Source organism: Ranitomeya variabilis, chromosome 2 (assembly GCF_051348905.1).
Source record: "Ranitomeya variabilis isolate aRanVar5 chromosome 2, aRanVar5.hap1, whole genome shotgun sequence".
Taxonomy (NCBI): domain Eukaryota; kingdom Metazoa; phylum Chordata; class Amphibia; order Anura; family Dendrobatidae; genus Ranitomeya; species Ranitomeya variabilis.
The window spans coordinates 516,227,863-516,246,120 of record NC_135233.1 but is presented as its reverse complement, the minus strand read 5'-3'; the positions used below and the strand labels follow the sequence as shown (position 1 = coordinate 516,246,120).

General features: G+C 37.0%; 12 non-coding genes across 12 annotated transcripts; all 12 read right to left on the bottom strand.

The window, feature by feature from the left end:
• Nucleotides 1-75: 75 nt before the first annotated feature.
• On the bottom strand, nt 76-147 carry TRNAQ-CUG (transfer RNA glutamine (anticodon CUG)). Its single transcript has one exon. It is a non-coding gene; the product is annotated as a tRNA-Gln (tRNA).
• Nucleotides 148-811: 664 nt separating this feature from the next.
• TRNAS-AGA (transfer RNA serine (anticodon AGA)) lies at nt 812-893 on the bottom strand. Its single transcript has one exon. It is a non-coding gene; the product is annotated as a tRNA-Ser (tRNA).
• A 961-nt stretch (nt 894-1,854) lies between these two features.
• TRNAQ-CUG (transfer RNA glutamine (anticodon CUG)) lies at nt 1,855-1,926 on the bottom strand. The gene has a single exon. It is a non-coding gene; the product is annotated as a tRNA-Gln (tRNA).
• A 1,707-nt stretch (nt 1,927-3,633) lies between these two features.
• TRNAQ-CUG (transfer RNA glutamine (anticodon CUG)) lies at nt 3,634-3,705 on the bottom strand. The gene has a single exon. It is a non-coding gene; the product is annotated as a tRNA-Gln (tRNA).
• Nucleotides 3,706-4,369: 664 nt separating this feature from the next.
• Nucleotides 4,370-4,451, bottom strand: TRNAS-AGA (transfer RNA serine (anticodon AGA)). Its single transcript has one exon. It is a non-coding gene; the product is annotated as a tRNA-Ser (tRNA).
• A 961-nt stretch (nt 4,452-5,412) lies between these two features.
• TRNAQ-CUG (transfer RNA glutamine (anticodon CUG)) lies at nt 5,413-5,484 on the bottom strand. The gene has a single exon. It is a non-coding gene; the product is annotated as a tRNA-Gln (tRNA).
• A 664-nt stretch (nt 5,485-6,148) lies between these two features.
• TRNAS-AGA (transfer RNA serine (anticodon AGA)) lies at nt 6,149-6,230 on the bottom strand. The gene has a single exon. It is a non-coding gene; the product is annotated as a tRNA-Ser (tRNA).
• Nucleotides 6,231-7,191: 961 nt separating this feature from the next.
• On the bottom strand, nt 7,192-7,263 carry TRNAQ-CUG (transfer RNA glutamine (anticodon CUG)). The gene has a single exon. It is a non-coding gene; the product is annotated as a tRNA-Gln (tRNA).
• A 1,707-nt stretch (nt 7,264-8,970) lies between these two features.
• TRNAQ-CUG (transfer RNA glutamine (anticodon CUG)) lies at nt 8,971-9,042 on the bottom strand. The gene has a single exon. It is a non-coding gene; the product is annotated as a tRNA-Gln (tRNA).
• Nucleotides 9,043-10,746: 1,704 nt separating this feature from the next.
• Nucleotides 10,747-10,818, bottom strand: TRNAQ-CUG (transfer RNA glutamine (anticodon CUG)). Its single transcript has one exon. It is a non-coding gene; the product is annotated as a tRNA-Gln (tRNA).
• A 1,705-nt stretch (nt 10,819-12,523) lies between these two features.
• TRNAQ-CUG (transfer RNA glutamine (anticodon CUG)) lies at nt 12,524-12,595 on the bottom strand. The gene has a single exon. It is a non-coding gene; the product is annotated as a tRNA-Gln (tRNA).
• A 5,241-nt stretch (nt 12,596-17,836) lies between these two features.
• Nucleotides 17,837-17,908, bottom strand: TRNAQ-CUG (transfer RNA glutamine (anticodon CUG)). The gene has a single exon. It is a non-coding gene; the product is annotated as a tRNA-Gln (tRNA).
• Nucleotides 17,909-18,258: the final 350 nt, after the last annotated feature.

Below are 18,258 nucleotides of genomic sequence, written 5' to 3'. Positions count from 1 at the left end.
TTTTATGTTAAACCTTTGGCACAGGAGAACTCAGTGTAAGAGCAAAAACTGAAACACATGTACAAAGAGCTGCCTAGGTTCCACTGAGATTTGAACTCAGATCGCTGGATTCAGAGTCCAGAGTGCTAACCATTACACCATGGAACCACATGCACAAAAAATAACTGGCTGCAGTTTTTTTGTGCTAAAAAGCACATATGAACTCATGAATCATGGTGAAAAAAGGCTCTAAAGCTGTAGTGCAAATCTACAATTAATACACAATGGTAAATTAATATCTCCTAAACTTTATTTCCACAAGTGTGCCAAGAGTTCCATGATATCTCAACAATTACAGTTTTAAATGTTGATGGAAAGTGGCTAGTAAATAGAGTGTTGGATCTGTTACTTGGAAAAAGGGTAAGAAAAAAATAACTGCAAAACTTATACTGTTAGAAAGCTGTTCATACAGAAGTGGCTAAAACATTTTCATTGTGTGGTAAAAAGTTTTATCCAAGAGATAATTCAAGGTTGCTGTGAATAAAAGTGCATGTCCCAGTACACCTGCCACAGCAGTGGTCTGTAACTGCTAGACAAAAGATGGAGATGCACCACTTACCTGGTGGCACTCATGGCGCTTCTTTTAATTAGTAACATGACGCACGTGGGATGTAGCGTCAGATCGGCTTATATAAAATGCATCCAAAAATCAAGTCAGTCTGGTTCTAGAAATCCTGCCCAAAGTTCGCATATCACCTTCATGTGGCATAAAGCACGACACACGCAAATTCATATTCTCAGGTAATCAGTCAAAAAACTATATGAACATATTCGTAGTCGGCAGGATTTGAACCTGCGCGGGGTAACCCTAATGGATTTCTAGTCCATCGCCTTAACCACTCGGCCACGACTACTCAGACATTAACCTTTGATGAGAATCAAACTCCTTTTCTTATAGCACCATGATCAAGATCAGTGATTATCCCTCTGGAAAACATCTCAGAAAATAGAAACAAATTTCCAGGTCCCAGTAAAATGTAAAAATCTGATTTAAAGTCACCATCAATGGGAATCATGCACAGTTTAAAACTTTTACTTCTTTATAAGGCGGATTTGGAGTGGGTCCATTCCAAAAACATCCTGAAAATTACTCTGAAAATGCTGAAAACACTGAACAAATTAATTTCCACATAAAAAAGAGTTGCTGTTCATATGATCAGGCTTTTGGGCGTCTTTTAACCACATCAAGTTTCCAAAAATAACAAGCAGTTAACTAAAATAAGCATATCATTCTTCAGGTGTTTTTCATTTAGAAGATCTCCATACTTATAATACAATTCAATGGCAAGGTTAGGAAAACTCCTTCAAGGTTCCTGAGAGACTTTTGGTGCATTTTGTGAGCTACAAAGAAAAGCCACAAAAACAGACTCAAAAGATGCCCAAAATAATTTTAGAAAAACACCACCAAAAATGTTTACAAACCGCTGTAGGAAATTCTGAAAAACACAAGAAAAGATGATTCAGGAAGAAAACGCCAACATTTCCTGAAGCCATTTCAGCTTCAAATCCTTGTCAGTTTCATACACCTGGAAAAAGTGTTATGTGAACATTGACATAAATCATAGGGTATGGTTGCTTTGCGTGACACAGTTCGTAAGAGAGTGCTGTAACTTAAAGTCAATTTTAAGTTTCCGTAATCCTGCTTTAAAGGTAGATTTGGCCATAGAACTCAAAGTGATCACTCCATGGATGCTTGGAACATTCAAATCTTTGTTTTGCATGTTGATTTTAACTTTCTCTTTTTATGTTAAACCTTTGGCACAGGAGAACTCAGTGTAAGAGCAAAAACTGAAACACATGTACAAAGAGCTGCCTAGGTTCCACTGAGGTTTGAACTCAGATGGCTGGATTCAGAGTCCAGAGTGCTAACCATTACACCATGGAACCACATGCACAAAAAATAACTGGCTGCAGTTTTTTTGTGCTAAAAAGCACATATGAACTCATGAATCATGGTGAAAAAAGGCTCTAAAGCTGTAGTGCAAATCTACAATTAATACACAATGGTAAATTAATATCTCCTAAACTTTATTTCCACAAGTGTGCCAAGAGTTCCATGATATCTCAACAATTACAGTTTTAAATGTTGATGGAAAGTGGCTAGTAAATAGAGTGTTGGATCTGTTACTTGGAAAAAGGGTAAGAAAAAAATAACTGCAAAACTTATACTGTTAGAAAGCTGTTCATACAGAAGTGGCTAAAACATTTTCATTGTGTGGTAAAAAGTTTTATCCAAGAGATAATTCAAGGTTGCTGTGAATAAAAGTGCATGTCCCAGTACACCTGCCACAGCAGTGGTCTGTAACTGCTAGACAAAAGATGGAGATGCACCACTTACCTGGTGGCACTCATGGCGCTTCTTTTAATTAGTAACATGACGCACGTGGGATGTAGCGTCAGATCGGCTTATATAAAATGCATCCAAAAATCAAGTCAGTCTGGTTCTAGAAACCCTGCCCAAAGTTCGCATATCACCTTCATGTGGCATAAAACAGGACACACGCAAATTCATATTCTCAGGTAATCAGTCAAAAAACTATATGAACATATTCGTAGTCGGCAGGATTTGAACCTGCGTGGGGTAACCCTAATGGATTTCTAGTCCATCGCCTTAACCACTCGGCCACGACTACTCAGACATTAACCTTTGATGAGAATCAAACTCCTTTTCTTATAGCACCATGATCAAGATCAGTGATTATCCCTCTGGAAAACATCTCAGAAAATAGAAACAAATTTCCAGGTCCCAGTAAAATGTAAAAATCTGATTTAAAGTCACCATCAATGGGAATCATGCACAGTTTAAAACTTTTACTTCTTTATAAGGCGGATTTGGAGTGGGTCCATTCCAAAAACATCCTGAAAATTACTCTGAAAATGCTGAAAACACTGAACAAATTAATTTCCACATAAAAAAGAGTTGCTGTTCATATGATCAGGCTTTTGGGCGTCTTTTAACCACATCAAGTTTCCAAAAATAACAAGCAGTTAACTAAAATAAGCATATCATTCTTCAGGTGTTTTTCATTTAGAAAATCTCCATACTTATAATACAATTCAATGGCAAGGTTAGGAAAACTCCTTCAAGGTTCCTGAGAGACTTTTGGTGCATTTTGTGAGCTACAAAGAAAAGCCACAAAAACAGACTCAAAAGATGCCCAAAATAATTTTAGAAAAACACCACCAAAAATGTTTACAAACCGCTGTAGGAAATTCTGAAAAACACAAGAAAAGATGATTCAGGAAGAAAACGCCAACATTTCCTGAAGCCATTTCAGCTTCAAATCCTTGTCAGTTTCATACACCTGGAAAAAGTGTTATGTGAACATTGACATAAATCATAGGGTATGGTTGCTTTGCGTGACACAGTTCGTAAGAGAGTGCTGTAACTTAAAGTCAATTTTAAGTTTCCGTAATCCTGCTTTAAAGGTAGATTTGGCCATAGAACTCAAAGTGATCACTCCATGGATGCTTGGAACATTCAAATCTTTGTTTTGCATGTTGATTTTAACTTTCTCTTTTTATGTTAAACCTTTGGCACAGGAGAACTCAGTGTAAGAGCAAAAACTGAAACACATGTACAAAGAGCTGCCTAGGTTCCACTGAGATTTGAACTCAGATCGCTGGATTCAGAGTCCAGAGTGCTAACCATTACACCATGGAACCACATGCACAAAAAATAACTGGCTGCAGTTTTTTTGTGCTAAAAAGCACATATGAACTCATGAATCATGGTGAAAAAAGGCTCTAAAGCTGTAGTGCAAATCTACAATTAATACACAATGGTAAATTAATATCTCCTAAACTTTATTTCCACAAGTGTGCCAAGAGTTCCATGATATCTCAACAATTACAGTTTTAAATGTTGATGGAAAGTGGCTAGTAAATAGAGTGTTGGATCTGTTACTTGGAAAAAGGGTAAGAAAAAAATAACTGCAAAACTTATACTGTTAGAAAGCTGTTCATACAGAAGTGGCTAAAACATTTTCATTGTGTGGTAAAAAGTTTTATCCAAGAGATAATTCAAGGTTGCTGTGAATAAAAGTGCATGTCCCAGTACACCTGCCACAGCAGTGGTCTGTAACTGCTAGACAAAAGATGGAGATGCACCACTTACCTGGTGGCACTCATGGCGCTTCTTTTAATTAGTAACATGACGCACGTGGGATGTAGCGTCAGATCGGCTTATATAAAATGCATCCAAAAATCAAGTCAGTCTGGTTCTAGAAACCCTGCCCAAAGTTCGCATATTACCTTCATGTGGCATAAAGCAGGACACACGCAAATTTATCTTCTCAGGTAATCAGTCAAAAAACTATATGAACATATTCGTAGTCGGCAGGATTTGAACCTGCGCGGGGTAACCCTAATGGATTTCTAGTCCATCGCCTTAACCACTCGGCCACGACTACTCAGACATTAACCTTTGATGAGAATCAAACACCTTTTCTTATAGCACCATGATCAAGATCAGTGATTATCCCTCTGGAAAACATCTCAGAAAATAGAAACAAATTTCCAGGTCCCAGTAAAATGTAAAAATCTGATTTAAAATCATCATCAATGGGAATCATGCACAGTTTAAAACTTTTACCTCTTTATAAGGCGGATTTGGAGTGGGTCCATTCCAAAAACATCCTGAAAATTACTCTGAAAATGCTGAAAACACTGAACAAATTAATTTCCACATAAAAAAGAGTTGCTGTTCATATGATCAGGCTTTTGGGCGTCTTTTAACCACATCAAGTTTCCAAAAATAACAAGCAGTTAACTAAAATAAGCATATCATTCTTCAGGTGTTTTTCATTTAGAAGATCTCCATACTTATAATACAATTCAATGGCAAGGTTAGGAAAACTCCTTCAAGGTTCCTGAGAGACTTTTGGTGCATTTTGTGAGCTACAAAGAAAAGCCACAAAAACAGACTCAAAAGATGCCCAAAATAATTTTAGAAAAACACCACCAAAAATGTTTACAAACCGCTGTAGGAAATTCTGAAAAACACAAGAAAAGATGATTCAGGAAGAAAACGCCAACATTTCCTGAAGCCATTTCAGCTTCAAATCCTTGTCAGTTTCATACACCTGGAAAAAGTGTTATGTGAACATTGACATAAATCATAGGGTATGGTTGCTTTGCGTGACACAGTTCGTAAGAGAGTGCTGTAACTTAAAGTCAATTTTAAGTTTCCGTAATCCTGCTTTAAAGGTAGATTTGGCCATAGAACTCAAAGTGATCACTCCATGGATGCTTGGAACATTCAAATCTTTGTTTTGCATGTTGATTTTAACTTTCTCTTTTTATGTTAAACCTTTGGCACAGGAGAACTCAGTGTAAGTGCAAAAACTGAAACACATGTACAAAGAGCTGCCCAGGTTCCACTGAGATTTGAACTCAGATCGCTGGATTCAGAGTCCAGAGTGCTAACCATTACACCATGGAACCACATGCACAAAAAATAACTGGCTGCAGTTTTTTTGTGCTAAAAAGCACATATGAACTCATGAATCATGGTGAAAAAAGGCTCTAAAGCTGTAGTGCAAATCTACAATTAATACACAATGGTAAATTAATATCTCCTAAACTTTATTTCCACAAGTGTGCCAAGAGTTCCATGATATCTCAACAATTACAGTTTTAAATGTTGATGGAAAGTGGCTAGTAAATAGAGTGTTGGATCTGTTACTTGGAAAAAGGGTAAGAAAAAATTAACTGCAAAACTTATACTGTTAGAAAGCTGTTCATCCACAAGTGGCTAAAAAATTTTCATTGTGTGGTAAAAAGTTTTATCCAAGAGATAATTCAAGGTTGCTGTGAATAAAAGTGCATGTCCCAGTACACCTGCCACAGCAGTGGTCTGTAACTGCTAGACAAAAGATGGAGATGCACCACTTACCTGGTGGCACTCATGGCGCTTCTTTTAATTAGTGGCATGACGCACGTGGGATGTAGCGTCAGATCGGCTTATATAAAATGCATCCAAAAATCAAGTCAGTCTGGTTCTAGAAACCCTGCCCAAAGTTCGCATATCACCTTCATGTGGCATAAAGCAGGACACACGCAAATTCATATTCTCAGGTAATCAGTCAAAAAACTATGTGAACATATTCGTAGTCGGCAGGATTTGAACCTGCGTGGGGAAACCCCAATGGATTTCTAGTCCATCGCCTTAACCACTCGGCCACGACTACTCAGACGTTGATTTTTGATGAGAATCAAACACCTTTTCTTATAGCACCATGATCAAGATCAGTGATTATCCCTCTGGAAAACATCTCAGAAAATAGAAACAAATTTCCAGGTCCCAGTAAAATGTAAAAATCTGATTTAAAGTCATCATCAATGGGAATCATGCACAGTTTAAGACTTTTACCTCTTTATAAGGCGGATTTGGAGTGGGTCCATTCCAAAAACATCCTGAAAATTACTCTGAAAATGCTGAAAACACTGAACAAATTAATTTCCACATAAAAAAGAGTTGCTGTTCATATGATCAGGCTTTTGGGCGTCTTTTAACCACATCAAGTTTCCAAAAATAACAAGCAGTTAACTAAAATAAGCATATCATTCTTCAGGTGTTTTTCATTTAGAAGATCTCCATACTTATAATACAATTCAATGGCAAGGTTAGGAAAACTCCTTCAAGGTTCCTGAGAGACTTTTGGTGCATTTTGTGAGCTACAAAGAAAAGCCACAAAAACAGACTCAAAAGATGCCCAAAATAATTTTAGAAAAACACCACCAAAAATGTTTACAAACCGCTGTAGGAAATTCTGAAAAACACAAGAAAAGATGATTCAGGAAGAAAACGCCAACATTTCCTGAAGCCATTTCAGCTTCAAATCCTTGTCAGTTTCATACACCTGGAAAAAGTGTTATGTGAACATTGACATAAATCATAGGGTATGGTTGCTTTGCGTGACACAGTTCGTAAGAGAGTGCTGTAACTTAAAGTCAATTTTAAGTTTCCGTAATCCTGCTTTAAAGGTAGATTTGGCCATAGAACTCAAAGTGATCACTCCATGGATGCTTGGAACATTCAAATCTTTGTTTTGCATGTTGATTTTAACTTTCTCTTTTTATGTTAAACCTTTGGCACAGGAGAACTCAGTGTAAGTGCAAAAACTGAAACACATGTACAAAGAGCTGCCCAGGTTCCACTGAGATTTGAACTCAGATCACTGGATTCAGAGTCCAGAGTGCTAACCATTACACCATGGAACCACATGCACAAAAAATAACTGGCTGCAGTTTTTTTGTGCTAAAAAGCACATATGAACTCATGAATCATGGTGAAAAAAGGCTCTAAAGCTGTAGTGCAAATCTACAATTAATACACAATGGTAAATTAATATCTCCTAAACTTTATTTCCACAAGTGTGCCAAGAGTTCCATGATATCTCAACAATGACAGTTTTAAATGTTGATGGAAAGTGGCTAGTAAATAGAGTGTTGGATCTGTTACTTGGAAAAAGGGTAAGAAAAAAATAACTGCAAAACTTATACTGTTAGAAAGCTGAACATCCACAAGTGGCTAAAAAATTTTCATTGTGTGGTAAAAAGTTTTATCCAAGAGATAATTCAAGGTTGCAGTGAATAAAAGTGCATGTCCCAGTACACCTGCCACAGCAGTGGTCTGTAACTGCTAGACAAAAGAGGGAGATGCACCACTTACCTGGTGGCACTCTTGGCGCTTCTTTTAATTAGTGGCATGACGCACGTGGGATGTAGCATCAGATCGGCTTATATAAAATGCATCCAAAAATCAAGTCAGTCTGGTTCTAGAAACCCTGCCCAAAGTTTGCATATCACCTTCATGTGGCATAAAACAGGACACACGCAAATTTATCTTCTCAGGTAATCAGTCAAAAAACTATATGAACATATTGGTAGTCGGCAGGATTTGAACCTGCGCGGGGAAACCCCAATGGCTTTCTAGTCCATCGCCTTAACCACTCGGCCACGACTACTCAGACATTAACCTTTGATGAGAATCAAACACCTTTTCTTATAGCACCATGATCAAGATCAGTGATTATCCCTCTGGAAAACATATCAGAAAATAGAAACAAATTTCCAGGTCCCAGTAAAATGTAAAAATCTGATTTAAAGTCACCATCAATGGGAATCATGCACAGTTTAAAACTTTTACTTCTTTATAAGGCGGATTTGGAGTGGGTCCATTCCAAAAACATCCTGAAAATTACTCTGAAAATGCTGAAAACACTGAACAAATTAATTTCCACATAAAAAAGAGTTGCTGTTCATATGATCAGGCTTTTGGGCGTCTTTTAACCACATCAAGTTTCCAAAAATAACAAGCAGTTAACTAAAATAAGCATATCATTCTTCAGGTGTTTTTCATTTAGAAGATCTCCATACTTATAATACAATTCAATGGCAAGGTTAGGAAAACTCCTTCAAGGTTCCTGAGAGACTTTTGGTGCATTTTGTGAGCTACAAAGAAAAGCCACAAAAACAGACTCAAAAGATGCCCAAAATAATTTTAGAAAAACACCACCAAAAATGTTTACAAACCGCTGTAGGAAATTCTGAAAAACACAAGAAAAGATGATTCAGGAAGAAAACGCCAACATTTCCTGAAGCCATTTCAGCTTCAAATCCTTGTCAGTTTCATACACCTGGAAAAAGTGTTATGTGAACATTGACATAAATCATAGGGTATGGTTGCTTTGCGTGACACAGTTCGTAAGAGAGTGCTGTAACTTAAAGTCAATTTTAAGTTTCCGTAATCCTGCTTTAAAGGTAGATTTGGCCATAGAACTCAAAGTGATCACTCCATGGATGCTTGGAACATTCAAATCTTTGTTTTGCATGTTGATTTTAACTTTCTCTTTTTATGTTAAACCTTTGGCACAGGAGAACTCAGTGTAAGTGCAAAAACTGAAACACATGTACAAAGAGCTGCCCAGGTTCCACTGAGATTTGAACTCAGATCGCTGGATTCAGAGTCCAGAGTGCTAACCATTACACCATGGAACCACATGCACAAAAAATAACTGGCTGCAGTTTTTTTGTGCTAAAAAGCACATATGAACTCATGAATCATGGTGAAAAAGGCTCTAAAGCTGTAGTGCAAATCTACAATTAATACACAATGGTAAATTAATATCTCCTAAACTTTATTTCCACAAGTGTGCCAAGAGTTCCATGATATCTCAACAATGACAGTTTTAAATGTTGATGGAAAGTGGCTAGTAAATAGAGTGTTGGATCTGTTACTTGGAAAAAGGGTAAGAAAAAAATAACTGCAAAACTTATACTGTTAGAAAGCTGTTTATCCAGAAGTGGCTAAAAAATTTTCATTGTGTGGTAAAAAGTTTTATCCAAGAGATAATTCAAGGTTGCTGTGAATAAAAGTGCATGTCCCAGTACACCTGCCACAGCAGTGGTCTGTAACTGCTAGACAAAAGAGGGAGATGCACCACTTACCTGGTGGCACTCATGGCGCTTCTTTTAATTAGTGGCATGACGCACGTGGGATGTAGCGTCAGATCGGCTTATATAAAATGCATCCAAAAATCAAGTCAGTCTGGTTCTAGAAACCCTGCCCAAAGTTCGCATATCACCTTCATGTGGCATAAAACAGGACACACGCAAATTTATCTTCTCAGGTAATCAGTCAAAAAACTATATGAACATATACGTAGTCAGCAGGATTTGAACCTGCACGGGGAAACCCTAGTGGATTTCTAGTCCATCACCTTAACCACTCGGCCACGACTACTCAGACATTAACCTTTGATGAGAATCAAACACCTTTTCTTATAGCACCATGATCAAGATCAGTGATTATCCCTCTGGAAAACATCTCAGAAAATAGAAACAAATTTCCAGGTCCCAGTAAAATGTAAAAATCTGATTTAAAGTCATCATCAATGGGAATCATGCACAGTTTAAAACTTTTACTTCTTTATAAGGCGGATTTGGAGTGGGTCCATTCCAAAAACATCCTGAAAATTACTCTGAAAATGCTGAAAACACTGAACAAATTAATTTCCACGTAAAAAAGACTTGCTGTTCATATGATCAGGCTTTTGGGCGTCTTTTAACCACATCAAGTTTCCAAAAATGACAAGCGGTTAACTAAAATAAGCATATCATTCTTCAGGTGTTTTTCATTTAGAAGATCTCCATACTTATAATACAATTCAATGGCAAGGTTAGGAAAACTCCTTCAAGGTTCCTGAGAGACTTTTGGTGCATTTTGTGAGCTACAAAGAAAAGCCACAAAAACAGACTCAAAAGATGCCCAAAATAATTTTAGAAAAACACCACCAAAAATGTTTACAAACCGCTGTAGGAAATTCTGAAAAACACAAGAAAAGATGATTCAGGAAGAAAACGCCAACATTTCCTGAAGCCATTTCAGCTTCAAATCCTTGTCAGTTTCATACACCTGGAAAAAGTGTTATGTGAACATTGACATAAATCATAGGGTATGGTTGCTTTGCGTGACACAGTTCGTAAGAGTGCTGTAACTTAAAGTCAATTTTAAGTTTCCGTAATCCTGCTTTAAAGGTAGATTTGGCCATAGAACTCAAAGTGATCACTCCATGGATGCTTGGAACATTCAAATCTTTGTTTTGCATGTTGATTTTAACTTTCTCTTTTTATGTTAAACCTTTGGCACAGGAGAACTCAGTGTAAGTGCAAAAACTGAAACACATGTACAAAGAGCTGCCCAGGTTCCACTGAGATTTGAACTCAGATCGCTGGATTCAGAGTCCAGAGTGCTAACCATTACACCATGGAATCACACGCACAAAAAATAACTGGCTGCAGTTTTTTTGTGCTAAAAAGCACATATGAACTCATGAATCATGGTGAAAAAAGGCTCTAAAGCTGTAGTGCAAATCTACAATTAATACACAATGGTAAATTAATATCTCCTAAACTTTATTTCCACAAGTGTGCCAAGAGTTCCATGATATCTCAACAATTACAGTTTTAAATGTTGATGGAAAGTGGCTAGTAAATAGAGTGTTGGATCTGTTTCTTGGAAAAAGGGTAAGAAAAAAATAACTGCAAAACTTATACTGTTAGAAAGCTGTTTATCCAGAAGTGGCTAAAAAATTTTCATTGTGTGGTAAAAAGTTTTATCCAAGAGATAATTCAAGGTTGCTGTGAATAAAAGTGCATGTCCCAGTACACCTGCCACAGCACTGGTCTGTAACTGCTAGACAAAAGAGGGAGATGCACCACTTACCTGGTGGCACTCATGGCACTTCTTTTAATTAGTGGCATGACGCACGTGGGATGTAGCGTCAGATCGGCTTATATAAAATGCATCCAAAAATCAAGTCAGTCTGGTTCTAGAAACCCTGCCCAAAGTTCGCATATCACCTTCATGTGGCATAAAACAGGACACACGCAAATTTATCTTCTCAGGTAATCAGTCAAAAAACTATATGAACATATACGTAGTCGGCAGGATTTGAACCTGCAGGGGGAAACCCTAATGGATTTCTAGTCCATCACCTTAACCACTCGGCCACGACTACTCAGACATTAACCTTTGATGAGAATCAAACACCTTTTCTTATAGCACCATGATCAAGATCAGTGATTATCCCTCTGGAAAACATCTCAGAAAATAGAAACAAATTTCCAGGTCCCAGTAAAATGTAAAAATCTGATTTAAAATCATCATCAATGGGAATCATGCACAGTTTAAAACTTTTACCTCTTTATAAGGCGGATTTGGAGTGGGTCCATTCCAAAAACATCCTGAAAATTACTCTGAAAATGCTGAAAACACTGAACAAATTAATTTCCACGTAAAAAAGAGTTGCTGTTCATATGATCAGGCTTTTGGGTGTCTTTTAACCACATCAAGTTTCCAAAAATGACAAGCAGTTAACTAAAATAAGCATATCATTCTTCAGGTGTTTTTCATTTAGAAGATCTCCATACTTATAATACAATTCAATGGCAAGGTTAGGAAAACTCCTTCAAGGTTCCTGAGAGACTTTTGGTGCATTTTGTGAGCTACAAAGAAAAGCCACAAAAACAGACTCAAAAGATGCCCAAAATAATTTTAGAAAAACACCACCAAAAATGTTTACAAACCGCTGTAGGAAATTCTGAAAAACACAAGAAAAGATGAATCAGGAAGAAAACGCCAACATTTCCTGAAGCCATTTCAGCTTCAAATCCTTGTCAGTTTCATACACCTGGAAAAAGTGTTATGTGAACATTGACATAAATCATAGGGTATGGTTGCTTTGCGTGACACAGTTCGTAAGAGTGCTGTAACTTAAAGTCAATTTTAAGTTTCCGTAATCCTGCTTTAAAGGTAGATTTGGCCATAGAACTCAAAGTGATCACTCCATGGATGCTTGGAACATTCAAATCTTTGTTTTGCATGTTGATTTTAACTTTCTCTTTTTATGTTAAACCTTTGGCACAGGAGAACTCAGTGTAAGAGCAAAAACTGAAACACATGTACAAAGAGCTGCCTAAGTTCCACTGAGATTTGAACTCAGATCGCTGGATTCAGAGTCCAGAGTGCTAACCATTACACCATGGAACCACATGCACAAAAAATAACTGGCTGCAGTTTTTTTGTGCTAAAAAGCACATATGAACTCATGAATCATGGTGAAAAAAGGCTATAAAGCTGTAGTGCAAATCTACAATTAATACACAATGGTAAATTAATATCTCCTAAACTTTATTTCCACAAGTGTGCCAAGAGTTCCATGATATCTCAACAATTACAGTTTTAAATGTTGATGGAAAGTGGCTAGTAAATAGAGTGTTGGATCTGTTACTTGGAAAAAGGGTAAGAAAAAAGTAACTGCAAAACTTATACTGTTAGAAAGCTGTTCATACATAAGTGGCTAAAAAATTTTCATTGTGTGGTAAAAAGTTTTATCCAAGAGATAATTCAAGGTTGCTGTGAATAAAAGTGCATGTCCCAGTACACCTGCCACAGCAGTGGTCTGTAACTGCTAGACAAAAGAGGGAGATGCACCACTTACCTGGTGGCACTCATGGCGCTTCTTTTAATTAGTGGCATGACGCACGTGGGATGTAGCGTCAGATCGGCTTATATAAAATGCATCCAAAAATCAAGTCAGTCTGGTTCTAGAAACCCTGCCCAAAGTTCGCATATCACCTTCATGTGGCATAAAACAGGACACACGCAAATTTATCTTCTCAGGTAATCAGTCAAAAAACTATATGAACATATACGTAGTCGGCAGGATTTGAACCTGCACGGGGAAACCCTAATGGATTTCTAGTCCATCACCTTAACCACTCGGCCACGACTACTCAGACATTAACCTTTGATGAGAATCAAACACCTTTTCTTATAGCACCATGATCAAGATCAGTGATTATCCCTCTGGAAAACATCTCAGAAAATAGAAACAAATTTCCAGGTCCCAGTAAAATGTAAAAATCTGATTTAAAATCATCATCAATGGGAATCATGCACAGTTTAAAACTTTTACCTCTTTATAAGGCGGATTTGGAGTGGGTCCATTCCAAAAACATCCTGAAAATTACTCTGAAAATGCTGAAAACACTGAACAAATTAATTTCCACGTAAAAAAGAGTTGCTGTTCATATGATCAGGCTTTTGGGTGTCTTTTAACCACATCAAGTTTCCAAAAATGACAAGCAGTTAACTAAAATAAGCATATCATTCTTCAGGTGTTTTTCATTTAGAAGATCTCCATACTTATAATACAATTCAATGGCAAGGTTAGGAAAACTCCTTCAAGGTTCCTGAGAGACTTTTGGTGCATTTTGTGAGCTACAAAGAAAAGCCACAAAAACAGACTCAAAAGATGCCCAAAATAATTTTAGAAAAACACCACCAAAAATGTTTACAAACCGCTGTAGGAAATTCTGAAAAACACAAGAAAAGATGAATCAGGAAGAAAACGCCAACATTTCCTGAAGCCATTTCAGCTTCAAATCCTTGTCAGTTTCATACACCTGGAAAAAGTGTTATGTGAACATTGACATAAATCATAGGGTATGGTTGCTTTGCGTGACACAGTTCGTAAGAGTGCTGTAACTTAAAGTCAATTTTAAGTTTCCGTAATCCTGCTTTAAAGGTAGATTTGGCCATAGAAGTGATCACTCCATGGATGCTTGGAACATTCAAATCTTTGTTTTGCATGTTGATTTTAACTTTCTCTTTTTATGTTAAACCTTTGGCACAGGAGAACTCAGTGTAAGAGCAAAAACTGAAACACATGTACAAAGAGCCTAAGTTCCACTGAGATTTGAACTTAGATCGCTGGATTTAGAGTCCAGAGTGCTAACCATTACACCATGGAACCACATGCACAAAAAATAACTGGCTGCAGTTTTTTTGTGCTAAAAAGCACATATGAACTCATGAATCATGGTGAAAAAAGGCTCTAAAGCTGTAGTGCAAATCTACAATTAATACACAATGGTAAATTAATATCTCCTAAACTTTATTTCCACAAGTGTGCCAAGAGTTCCATGATATCTCAACAATTACAGTTTTAAATGTTGATGGAAAGTGGCTAGTAAATAGAGTGTTGGATCTGTTACTTGGAAAAAGGGTAAGAAAAAAATAACTGCAAAACTTATACTGTTAGAAAGCTGTTCATACAGAAGTGGCTAAAAAATTTTCATTGTGTGGTAAAAAGTTTTATCCAAGAGATAATTCAAGGTTGCTGTGAATAAAAGTGCATGTCCCAGTACACCTGCCACAGCAGTGGTCTGTAACTGCTAGACAAAAGAGGGAGATGCACCACTTACCTGGTGGCACTCATGGCGCTTCTTTTAATTAGTGGCATGACGCACGTGGGATGTAGTGTCAGATCGGCTTATATAAAATGCATCCAAAAATCAAGTCAGTCTGGTTCTAGAAACCCTGCCCAAAGTTCGCATATCACCTTCATGTGGCATAAAACAGGACACACGCAAATTTATCTTCTCAGGTAATCAGTCAAAAAACTATATGAACATATACGTAGTCGGCAGGATTTGAACCTGCACGGGGAAACCCTAATGGATTTCTAGTCCATCACCTTAACCACTCGGCCACGACTACTCAGACATTAACCTTTGATGAGAATCAAACACCTTTTCTTATAGCACCATGATCAAGATCAGTGATTATCCCTCTGGAAAACATCTCAGAAAATAGAAACAAATTTCCAGGTCCCAGTAAAATGTAAAAATCTGATTTAAAATCATCATCAATGGGAATCATGCACAGTTTAAAACTTTTACCTCTTTATAAGGCGGATTTGGAGTGGGTCCATTCCAAAAACATCCTGAAAATTACTCTGAAAATGCTGAAAACACTGAACAAATTAATTTCCACGTAAAAAAGAGTTGCTGTTCATATGATCAGGCTTTTGGGTGTCTTTTAACCACATCAAGTTTCCAAAAATGACAAGCAGTTAACTAAAATAAGCATATCATTCTTCAGGTGTTTTTCATTTAGAAGATCTCCATACTTATAATACAATTCAATGGCAAGGTTAGGAAAACTCCTTCAAGGTTCCTGAGAGACTTTTGGTGCATTTTGTGAGCTACAAAGAAAAGCCACAAAAACAGACTCAAAAGATGCCCAAAATAATTTTAGAAAAACACCACCAAAAATGTTTACAAACCGCTGTAGGAAATTCTGAAAAACACAAGAAAAGATGAATCAGGAAGAAAACGCCAACATTTCCTGAAGCCATTTCAGCTTCAAATCCTTGTCAGTTTCATACACCTGGAAAAAGTGTTATGTGAACATTGACATAAATCATAGGGTATGGTTGCTTTGCGTGACACAGTTCGTAAGAGTGCTGTAACTTAAAGTCAATTTTAAGTTTCCGTAATCCTGCTTTAAAGGTAGATTTGGCCATAGAAGTGATCACTCCATGGATGCTTGGAACATTCAAATCTTTGTTTTGCATGTTGATTTTAACTTTCTCTTTTTATGTTAAACCTTTGGCACAGGAGAACTCAGTGTAAGAGCAAAAACTGAAACACATGTACAAAGAGCCTAAGTTCCACTGAGATTTGAACTTAGATCGCTGGATTTAGAGTCCAGAGTGCTAACCATTACACCATGGAACCACATGCACAAAAAATAACTGGCTGCAGTTTTTTTGTGCTAAAAAGCACATATGAACTCATGAATCATGGTGAAAAAAGGCTCTAAAGCTGTAGTGCAAATCTACAATTAATACACAATGGTAAATTAATATCTCCTAAACTTTATTTCCACAAGTGTGCCAAGAGTTCCATGATATCTCAACAATTACAGTTTTAAATGTTGATGGAAAGTGGCTAGTAAATAGAGTGTTGGATCTGTTACTTGGAAAAAGGGTAAGAAAAAAATAACTGCAAAACTTATACTGTTAGAAAGCTGTTCATACAGAAGTGGCTAAAAAATTTTCATTGTGTGGTAAAAAGTTTTATCCAAGAGATAATTCAAGGTTGCTGTGAATAAAAGTGCATGTCCCAGTACACCTGCCACAGCAGTGGTCTGTAACTGCTAGACAAAAGAGGGAGATGCACCACTTACCTGGTGGCACTCATGGCGCTTCTTTTAATTAGTGGCATGACGCACGTGGGATGTAGTGTCAGATCGGCTTATATAAAATGCATCCAAAAATCAAGTCAGTCTGGTTCTAGAAACCCTGCCCAAAGTTCGCATATCACCTTCATGTGGCATAAAACAGGACACACGCAAATTTATCTTCTCAGGTAATCAGTCAAAAAACTATATGAACATATACGTAGTCGGCAGGATTTGAACCTGCACGGGGAAACCCTAATGGATTTCTAGTCCATCACCTTAAACACTCAGCCACGACTACTCAGACATTAACCTTTGATGAGAATCAAACACCTTTTCTTATAGCACCATGATCAAGATCAGTGATTATCCCTCTGGAAAACATCTCAGAAAATAGAAACAAATTTCCAGGTCCCAGTAAAATGTAAAAATCTGATTTAAAATCATCATCAATGGGAATCATGCACAGTTTAAAACTTTTACCTCTTTATAAGGCGGATTTGGAGTGGGTCCATTCCAAAAACATCCTGAAAATTACTCTGAAAATGCTGAAAACACTGAGCAAATTAATTTCCACGTAAAAAAGAGTTGCTGTTCATATGATCAGGCTTTTGGGTGTCTTTTAACCACATCAAGTTTCCAAAAATGACAAGCAGTTAACTAAAATAAGCATATCATTCTTCAGGTGTTTTTCATTTAGAAGATCTCCATACTTATAATACAATTCAATGGCAAGGTTAGGAAAACTCCTTCAAGGTTCCTGAGAGACTTTTGGTGCATTTTGTGAGCTACAAAGAAAAGCCACAAAAACAGACTCAAAAGATGCCCAAAATAATTTTAGAAAAACACCACCAAAAATGTTTACAAACCGCTGTAGGAAATTCTGAAAAACACAAGAAAAGATGATTCAGGAAGAAAACGCCAACATTTCCTGAAGCCATTTCAGCTTCAAATCCTTGTCAGTTTCATACACCTGGAAAAAGTGTTATGTGAACATTGACATAAATCATAGGGTATGGTTGCTTTGCGTGACACAGTTCGTAAGAGTGCTGTAACTTAAAGTCAATTTTAAGTTTCCGTAATCCTGCTTTAAAGGTAGATTTGGCCATAGAACTCAAAGTGATCACTCCATGGATGCTTGGAACATTCAAATCTTTGTTTTGCATGTTGATTTTAACTTTCTCTTTTTATGTTAAACCTTTGGCACAGGAGAACTCAGTGTAAGAGCAAAAACTGAAACACATGTACAAAGAGCTGCCTAAGTTCCACTGAGATTTGAACTCAGATAGCTGGATTCAGAGTCCAGAGTGCTAACCATTACACCATGGAACCACATGCACAAAAAATAACTGGCTGCAGTTTTTTTGTGCTAAAAAGCACATATGAACTCATGAATCATGGTGAAAAAAGGCTCTAAAGCTGTAGTGCAAATCTACAATTAATACACAATGGTAAATTAATATCTCCTAAACTTTATTTCCACAAGTGTGCCAAGAGTTCCATGATATCTCAACAATTACAGTTTTAAATGTTGATGGAAAGTGGCTAGTAAATAGAGTGTTGGATCTGTTTCTTGGAAAAAGGGTAAGAAAAAAATAACTGCAAAACTTATACTGTTAGAAAGCTGTTTATCCAGAAGTGGCTAAAAAATTTTCATTGTGTGGTAAAAAGTTTTATCCAAG